Source organism: Rhinoraja longicauda, chromosome 27 (assembly GCF_053455715.1).
Source record: "Rhinoraja longicauda isolate Sanriku21f chromosome 27, sRhiLon1.1, whole genome shotgun sequence".
NCBI lineage: Eukaryota > Metazoa > Chordata > Chondrichthyes > Rajiformes > Arhynchobatidae > Rhinoraja > Rhinoraja longicauda.
Window position 1 is genome coordinate 10,366,665 of NC_135979.1, and position 8,861 is coordinate 10,375,525.

Consider the following 8,861-nt stretch of genomic DNA (forward strand, 5'->3'; position numbering starts at 1 on the left):
ACATTACCTGTACATATTCTCCAGAGATGCTGCCTGACCCGCTAGGTTACTTCAGCAATTTGTGTCTTTTTTTAAACCAGCATCTTCAGTTCCTTGTGTCTCGAGTGATAGTTAGGTCTGGGGGTGGGGGGGAGGGGGGTGATTGCAAGATGAGAAGAACAGGAGACAAAAATGTGACTAAAGGAGTCAAAAAGGAGCCAATGGGACAAAAGGGTGCTGATAAGGACAGACAAGGTTTGAAAGAGAAGTGAAATGTAAAGCCAAAGTGGGCAAAATAGAGGCAAGGGAACTGGGAGATCAAGTGGGGGGGGGGGGGGAGAAGAAAAATAATGGGGTGTAGTGTTACCTAAAATTGGAGAATTCATACTGTTAGGTTGTACTGTTAATTCATACTGTTGAGGCCAGTTCATTGGCTATATTGAAGAGGGAGTTAGATGTGGCCCTTGTGGCTAAAGGGATCAGGGGGTATGGAGAGAAGGCAGGTACGGGATACTGAGTTGGATGATCAGCCGTGATCATATTGAATGGCGGTGCAGGCTCGGAGGGCCGAATGGCCTACTCCTGCACCTATTTTCTATGTTTCTATGGTTCTATGTAAGCAACCCGTGGAATATAAGGTGTGTTCCTCCAGTATGCACGTGTCTTCACTCTGGCTATGGAGAAGGCCTAGGACAGAAAGACTCGTATGTGAATGGGAAGGGGGAATTAATATGGTCAGCAGCTGGGAGATTCAGCGGATCATGGCAGACCGAGCACGTGTTCGGCTAAATGGTTACCAAGTCTACACTTATCATATCATATCATATCATATATATACAGCCGGAAACAGGCCTTTTCGGCCCTCCAAGTCCGTGCCGCCCAGCGATCCCCGCACATTAACACTATCCTACACCCACTAGGGACAATTTTTACATTTACCCAGCCAATTAACCTACATACCTGTACGTCTTTGGAGTGTGGGAGGAAACCGAAGATCTCGGAGAAAACCCACGCAGGTCACGGGGAGAACGTACAAACTCCTTACACTCCTTACAGTGCAGCACCCGTAGTCAGGATCGAACCTGAGTCTCCGGCGCTGCATTCGCTGTAAAGCAGCAACTCTACCGCTGCGCTACCGTGCCGCCATTATAAAAGAAGCCACATTGCGAACACCAAATGGAGGAGACGAGGTTTGAGGAGGTGCACATGAACCTCTGTCTCACCTGGAAGGATGCCGGGGTTCCTGGATGCCGGGGTTACAGGAGAAAGTACCTGAGGAGGGAGTGGTTTGGATGAGAAGGAATGAGCGAATTGAGGAGCTGCAGAGAGAGTGGTCTCTCCAAAAAAAGGGGAAAAGGGCGAGAAAGGGAAGACGAGACGAGTGGTGGGATCACTTTGGAATTGAGGATGACGCGTTGCAACTCCAGTTTTGTGGATTTTGTAGCGGCTAATAAGGCCTGTTGAGGAACTATGGGTTGGAATCAGGCCGAGCATGCCATCACGAGGCAAAGGTAAGACAGAGATGAAAGAGTGGGGATAAATGGGTCCCTTTCGGAATGGCAGGCAGTGACCAGTGGGGTACCGCAAGGTTCGGTGCTGGGACCCCAGCTATTTACGATATACATTAATGACCTAGACGAAGGGATTAAAAGTACCATTAGCAAATTTGCAGATGATACTAAGTTGGGGGGTAGTGTGAATTGTGAGGAAGATGCAATAAGGCTGCAGGGTGACTTGGACAGGTTGTGTGAGTGGGCGGATACATGGCAGATGCAGTTTAATGTAGATAAGTGTGAGGTTATTCACTTTGGAAGTAAGAATAGAAAGGCAGATTATTATCTGAATGGTGTCAAGTTAGGAGGAGGGGGAGTTCAACGAGATCTGGGTGTCCTAGTGCATCAGTCAATGAAAGGAAGCATGCAGGTACAGCAGGCAGTGAAGAAAGCCAATGGAATGTTGGCCTTCGTAACAAGAGGAGTTGAGTATAGGAGCAAAGAGGTCCTTCTACAGTTGTACCGTGCCCTGGTGAGACCGCACCTGGAGTACTGTGTGCAGTTTTGGTCTCCAAATTTGAGGAAGGATATTCTTGCTATGGAGGGCGTGCAGCGTAGGTTCACTAGGTTAATTCCCGGAATGGCGGGGCTGTCGTATGTTGAAAGGCTGGAGCGATTGGGCTTGTATACACTGGAATTTAGAAGGATGAGGGGGGATCTTATTGAAACATATAAGATAATTAGGGGATTGGACACATTAGAGGCAGATAACATGTTCCCAATGTTGGGGGAGTCCAGAACAAGGGGCCACAGTTTAAGAATAAGGGGTAGGCCATTTAGAACGGAGATGAGGAAGAACTTTTTCAGTCAGAGGGTGGTGAAGGTGTGGAATTCTCTGCCTCAGAAGGCAGTGGAGGCCAGTTCGTTGGATGCTTTCAAGAGAGAGCTGGATAGAGCTCTTGAGGATAGCGGAGTGAGGGGGTATGGGGAGAAGGCAGGAACGGGGTACTGATTGAGAGTGATCAGCCATGATCGCATTGAATGGCGGTGCTGGCTCGAAGGGCTGAATGGCCTACTCCTGCACCTATTGTCTATTGTCTATTGTCTATTGAATTGCTATGGGTAGCCAAATTTAAGGAGAGTGTTGCACAGTCCCTCCCTGTTGGCAACTTGGTCATTTACTCTTGGATGATTTTATGAATGACCTGAATGTGCCACTAGACGTCCCACATTATAACAGTGACTGCATGTAGAAGTCCTTTATTCATTGTAAAATATGTGGGAATGTCCCCAGGCCATGAAAGCTACTGTATCATTGTAACTTATTTATCTTTATTTATTTTACAAGCTCTGAGGTAGTCAGAATCGAACCTGGTTCCCAAGCGTTGCAAGGCAGCAACTATCAATACCTAAAAAGCTCCATTAAAAACCATTTTATCACTTCATGCTCTTCCTTTTAAGAGACTAAGGAGCAGTGGGATGAGACAGTGGGATGATTCATAAGCTGACAGGCTTCAATTGATTAGGGTTAGGCCGTAACAGAGGAATAACATCACCGTGGATAGTAAAATTAATATTAGATATTCAAAACTCTTTATGAGCTGTCATAACCAAAGCTGAATAGCAACAGGACTTTGATTTAATTGGGATGTAAACAATGCCGTGAGTCATTCTGACAAATTACTTTTGCATGGGTATTGTGTAGGGAGTGCCAGGATTCTGAATCAGCCGTGATGATAGGAAGATAAAGATGTTTAGTTTGATATCATGAGTGACTCGAAGGGGAAGTTAGATTAACGGAGAGGCCTGTCTGCTTTTTATTCTTTGTGCTTAAATGCACGCGGTTTTTACATTTATACATCTGAAGAAGGGTCTCGACCAGAAATGTCACCCATTCCTTCTCTCCAGAGATGCTGCCTGTCCCGCTGAGTTACTCCAGCATTTTGTGTCCATATACAATTGAGTTGTTTGCTGGCCTTGTCAGCATTAATCACATTGCTGTAGTTACACAAGAAGGCACAGTGCACAGCGGTAGAGTTGCTGCCTTACAGCGCCAGAGACCTAGGTTCGATCCTGACCTCGGCTGCTGTCCGTATGGAGTTTGCATGTTCCCCTATCCCTGAATGGGTTTTCCTCTGGGTGCTCCAGTTTCATAAGTTCATAAATTCATAAGTTAGAGGAGCAGATTTAGGCCATTCAGCACATCGAGTCGTGCAACAAAGGTAAAACAGTTATAATGGGTGACTTCAATCTACATATAGATTGGGTGAATCAAATTGGCAGAGGTGCTGAGGAAGAGGATTTCTTGGAATGTATACAGGATAGTTTTCTAAACCAACATGTAGAGGAACCAAAGAGAGAGCTGGCTATTCTAGACTGGGTATTGAGTAATGAGGAAGGGTTAGTTAGCAGTCTTGATGTGCGTGGCCCCTTGGGCAAGAGTGACCATAACATGGTTGAGTTCTTCATTAGGATGGAGAGTGACTTGGTTAATTCAGAAACAACGGTTCTGAACTTAAAGAAAGGTAACTTTGAGGGCGTGAGACGTGAATTGGCCAAGATAGACTGGCAATTGATTCTTAAAGGGTTGACGGTGGATATGCAAAGGAAGGCATTTAAAGACCGCATGGATGAACTACAACAATTGTTCATCCCAGTTTGGCAAAAGAATAAATCAGTGAAGGTAGTGCATCCATGGCTAACAAGGGAGATTAGGGATAGTATCACAACAAAAGATGAAGCGTACAAATTAGCAAGAAAAAGCAGCCTACCAGAGGACTGGGAGAAATTCAGAGTCCAGCAGAGGAGGACAAAGGGCTTAATTAGGAAAGGGAAAATAGATTATGAAAGAAAACTGGCAGGGAACATAAAAACTGACTGCAAAAGCTTTTATAGATATGTGAAGAGAAAAAGATTAGTTAAAATAAATGTAGTTCCCTTGCAGTCAGAAACAGGTGAATTGATCATGGGGAACAAGGACATGGCAGACCAATTGAATAACTACTTTGGTTCTGTCTTCACTAAGGAAGACATAAATAATCTGCCGGAAATAGCAGGGGACCGGGGGTCAAATGAGATGGAGGAACTGAGTGAAATGAAATCCAGGTTAGTCGGGAAGTGGTGTTAGGTAAATTGAATGGATTAAAGGCCGATAAATCCCCAGGGCCAGATAGGCTGCACCCCAGAGTGCTTAAGGAGGTAGGCCCAGAAATAGTGGATGCATTAGTGATAATTTTTCAAAACTCTTTAGATTCTGGAGTAGTTCCTGAGGATTGGAGGGTAGCTAATGTAACCCCACTTTTCAAAATAGGAGGGAGAGAGAAAACAGGGAATTACAGACCAGTTAGTCTAACATCGGTAGTGGGGAAAATGCTAGAGTCAGTTATTAAAGATGGGATAGCAGCACATTTGGAAAGTGGTGAAATCATTGGACAAAGTCAGCATGGATTTATGAAAGGTAAATCATGTCTGATGAATCTTATAGAATTTTTCGAGGATGTAACTAGTAGAGTGGATAAGGGAGAACCAGTGGATGTGTTATATCTGGACTTCCAGAAGGCTTTCGACAAGGTCCCACATAAGAGATTAGTATGCAAACTTAAAGCACACGGTATTGTGGATTCAGTATTGATGTGGATAGAGAACTGGCTGGCAGACAGGAAGCAAAGAGTAGGAATAAACGGGTCCTTTTCAGAATGGCAGGCAGTGACTAGTGGGGTACCGCAAGGCTCGGGGCTGGGACCCCCGCTATTTACAATATATATTAATGATTTGGACGAGGGAATTGAATGCAACATCTCCAAGTTTGCAGATGACACGAAGCTGGGGGGCAGTGTTAGCTGTGAGGAGGATGGTAGGAGGCTGCAACGTGACTTGGATAGGTTAGGTCAGTGGGCAAATGCATGGCAGATGCAGTATAATGTGGATAAATGTGAGGTTATCCACTTTGGTGGCAAGAACAGGAAAGCAGCTGAATAGTGGCCGATTAGGAGAAGGGAAGATGCAACGAGACCTGGGTGTCGTGGTACACCAGTCATTGAAAGTAGGCATGCAGGTGCAGCAGGCAGTGAAGAAAGCGAATGGTATGTTGGCATTCATAGCGAGGGGATTTGAGTATAGGAGCAGGGAGGTTCTGCTGCAGTTGTACAGGGCATTGGTGAGACCACACCTGGAGTATTGCGTACAGTTTTGGTCTCCTAATCTGAGGAAAGACATTCTTGCCATAGAGGGAGTACAGAGAAGGTTCACCAGATTGATTCCTGGGATGGCAGGACTTTCATATGAAGAAAGACTGGATAGACTCGGCTTGTACTCGCTGGAATTTAGTAGATTGAGGGGGGATCTTATAGAAACTTACAAAATTCTTAAGGGGTTGGACAGGCTAGATGCAGGAAGATTGTTCCCGATGTTGGGGAAGTCCAGAACAAGGGGTCACAGTTTAAGGACCGAGATGAGAACGTTTTTTTTCACACAGAGAGTGGTGAATCTGTGGAATTCTCTGCCACAGAAGGTAGTTGAGGCCAGTTGATTGGCTATATTTAAGAGGGAGTTAGATGTGGCCCTTGTGGCTAAAGGGATCAGAGGGTATGGAGAGAAGGCAGGTACGGGATACTGAGTTGGATGATCAGCCATGATCATATTGAATGGCAGTGCAGGCTCGAAGGGCCGCATGGCCTATTCCTGCACCTATTTTCTATGTTTCTATGTTTCTATGAGTCTACTCTGCCATTCAATCATGGCTGATCTATCTTTCCATCTCAACCCCATTCTCCTGCCTGCTTCCTATAACCCTTGACACCCTTATTAATCAAGAATCAGTCAATCTCAGCCTTAAAAATACCTCCTTCTACATTACAAAGATGTGCACAATTGCGGCTTCTGTAAAATTGTCCCTTGCGTGTAGGTTAGAGCTGGTGTATGCGTGATCATTGGTCGGCGTGGACAAGGTGGGTCGAAGAGTCCATTTCCACACTATATCTCTAAACAAAAACTAAAGTAAGATGATGTAAAGACGAGAAGATTGATTTTTAATAACACGGATGTTATTGTCAAGTTTGATTCACAGTCACTATTACTGAAACAAGTCTTAAAAAATTCCACGTAACTAAATTTAGTCTCTTACGCTCACACTCCCACCAGTGGTCACAAAACATCCCCACTGACATGGCACATAGTCTTTCCATGGCCAACTAGAAAACATACAGATTATTTGTTAAGCAACTGAATGAGCCTCAACTGGCAGTCTATCAACCTTTCCATTTCCATTCTCAATAGATTTGTAAGCAAAATATTCTTCAATTTAAAAAAAATTATTTGATGCTTCCTGAGCCTCAGTGATTTTTTTTGCAGTCATTGCTGGTTTGGGGGAATCTATCCTTGACTTGCAAGGTGAGGATTTCATGGTGTGTTTTATGGGGTTGTTTAGTGTTAGAAGAGAAAGATGTAATCCATTTACAGTAGTCCCATTCCATTTCATTCTGCTCGATTTCTACCACTCATCTACACACTCTACTAGGCAATAGAAAGACTGTGCACGATGTTAATTTATAGTAGGAATTAACATACCGACCTGTCATTGGGATGGTGAGAAGAAACCAGGGCACCTTGGGGGAGTCCCACACATTCATAGGACAAATGTACTCAGGCACAGAGGTCAGGATTGAACCCGGGTCTCAGGAGTGTAAGACAGATGGTGCACTAGCTGTGCCACTGCGGCACCCACAATATCTCCAGGTCAACTGTGGATGGTTGAACACGCTGCCTGATACAGATAGAATGAAATGTTGCACACCTTCCTCAGTCTGGCCAATTCCAAACAAAAGCCTGGTATCACAAAACATTATTAGCTACACTAAAATATGAAACAATCACGCTGAACACACAACCACCTAAGGCAGAGTTGGATCCAATTGCTGCATTTTCCATATGTAACTAATAAAAAAAGTAGCAAGATGTCAATTCAGCTACAGATTTAAAAAACTTCTTCCATAACTGTGAGATTGGCAATCCAAAGCACTGGTGTAGATGGCCCCAATTATGGAAAAATGGTTTTGTTCCTAGAAAGTGGTCTAGTTTAGTTTAGTTTAGTTTAGCTTAGCTTAGTTTAGTTTAGAAATACAGGGCGGAAACAGGTCCTTCGGCCCACTGAGTCTGCACCAACCAGCGATCCCCGTACACTAGCACTATCTTACACACTAGGGACAATTTTCAACTTTTTTTTTATCAAAGCCAAATTAACCATACTTCTTTGGAGTGTGGGAGGAAACCGGAGCATCCTGGGAAAACCCATGCGGTCACGGGGAGAACGTACAAAGTCCGTACAGATAGCACCCGGAGTCAGGATCACACCCAGGTCTCTGGCACTGTTATGCAGCAACTCTACTGCTGTGTCACCGTGCCACCCGAATTGGAATGTGAGTTGAAATAAAATAAGTTTTGTATCCACTTATTTTTTTCACATAAATTCCATGAGAGTGAATTTTATTCCGAATCTCACATTTTTGGGTCGCGATTTATGACGGGCAGATTTTGGTTACCCGAACAGACGGAATGCACAAGTCACCTGCACAACTCATTTTTAAGCAAATACCAGAGTCTAATTATTTTTAACTGATCTATCTCCATCAGTTTTATTTTTATTGGGTTGTCTTTTCCTCAGAGTAGCTCCATTTTCATCTTAATAGAAGGCAAAAATAGGTTAAGTACAAAATAAAGCACACTTTATCCTGTCCCAACCAAGATTCTCAAGACAGGTGCACTAAACATTGGATATCGACACAAAGTGCTGAAGCAGCTTTTACGGGTCAGGCAGCCTCTCTGAAGAAAACAATTAGGTGGCCTTTCGAGTTGGAACCCTTCCTCAGACCAACCTACAGTGTGCGAAATCTCCTCAAGGTATGCCTACTTTGAAGAAGTTCTCCTCCTCTCTCCAACAGGTCTGAAGAAGGGTTCCGACCCCGAAACGTCACCTGTTCCAGAGTGCTGCCTGACCTGCTGAGTTACTCCAGCACTTTGTGTCTTATCATTGTATAACCCAGCATCTGCAGTTCCTTCATACACAGTACACATCAGTACAGAGTTAAGGGTACTCCCAGGTCAGGTACAGGACAGACAGACAGGGAGTAAAGCCCCCTAATTTACTCAAAAATAATACCACTGGGCCAAATAAAACATGAGGGTTATTTTGCCACCTTCAATACAAATACTCTACACTGTCCTGTCAAACATTTCCAGAGCAAGGCCAACACAGGTTGGATACAGAATAAAGGTCCCATTAAACCGTGCCTTCAAATATTCAGTCGATGTGAAGAAAGGTTCAGAAACAAAGTAAAATTTTCTTCCCAACAAACTGAAAAATCCAGCCTCCCCAAGTAAGTTGTGTTGATCGCT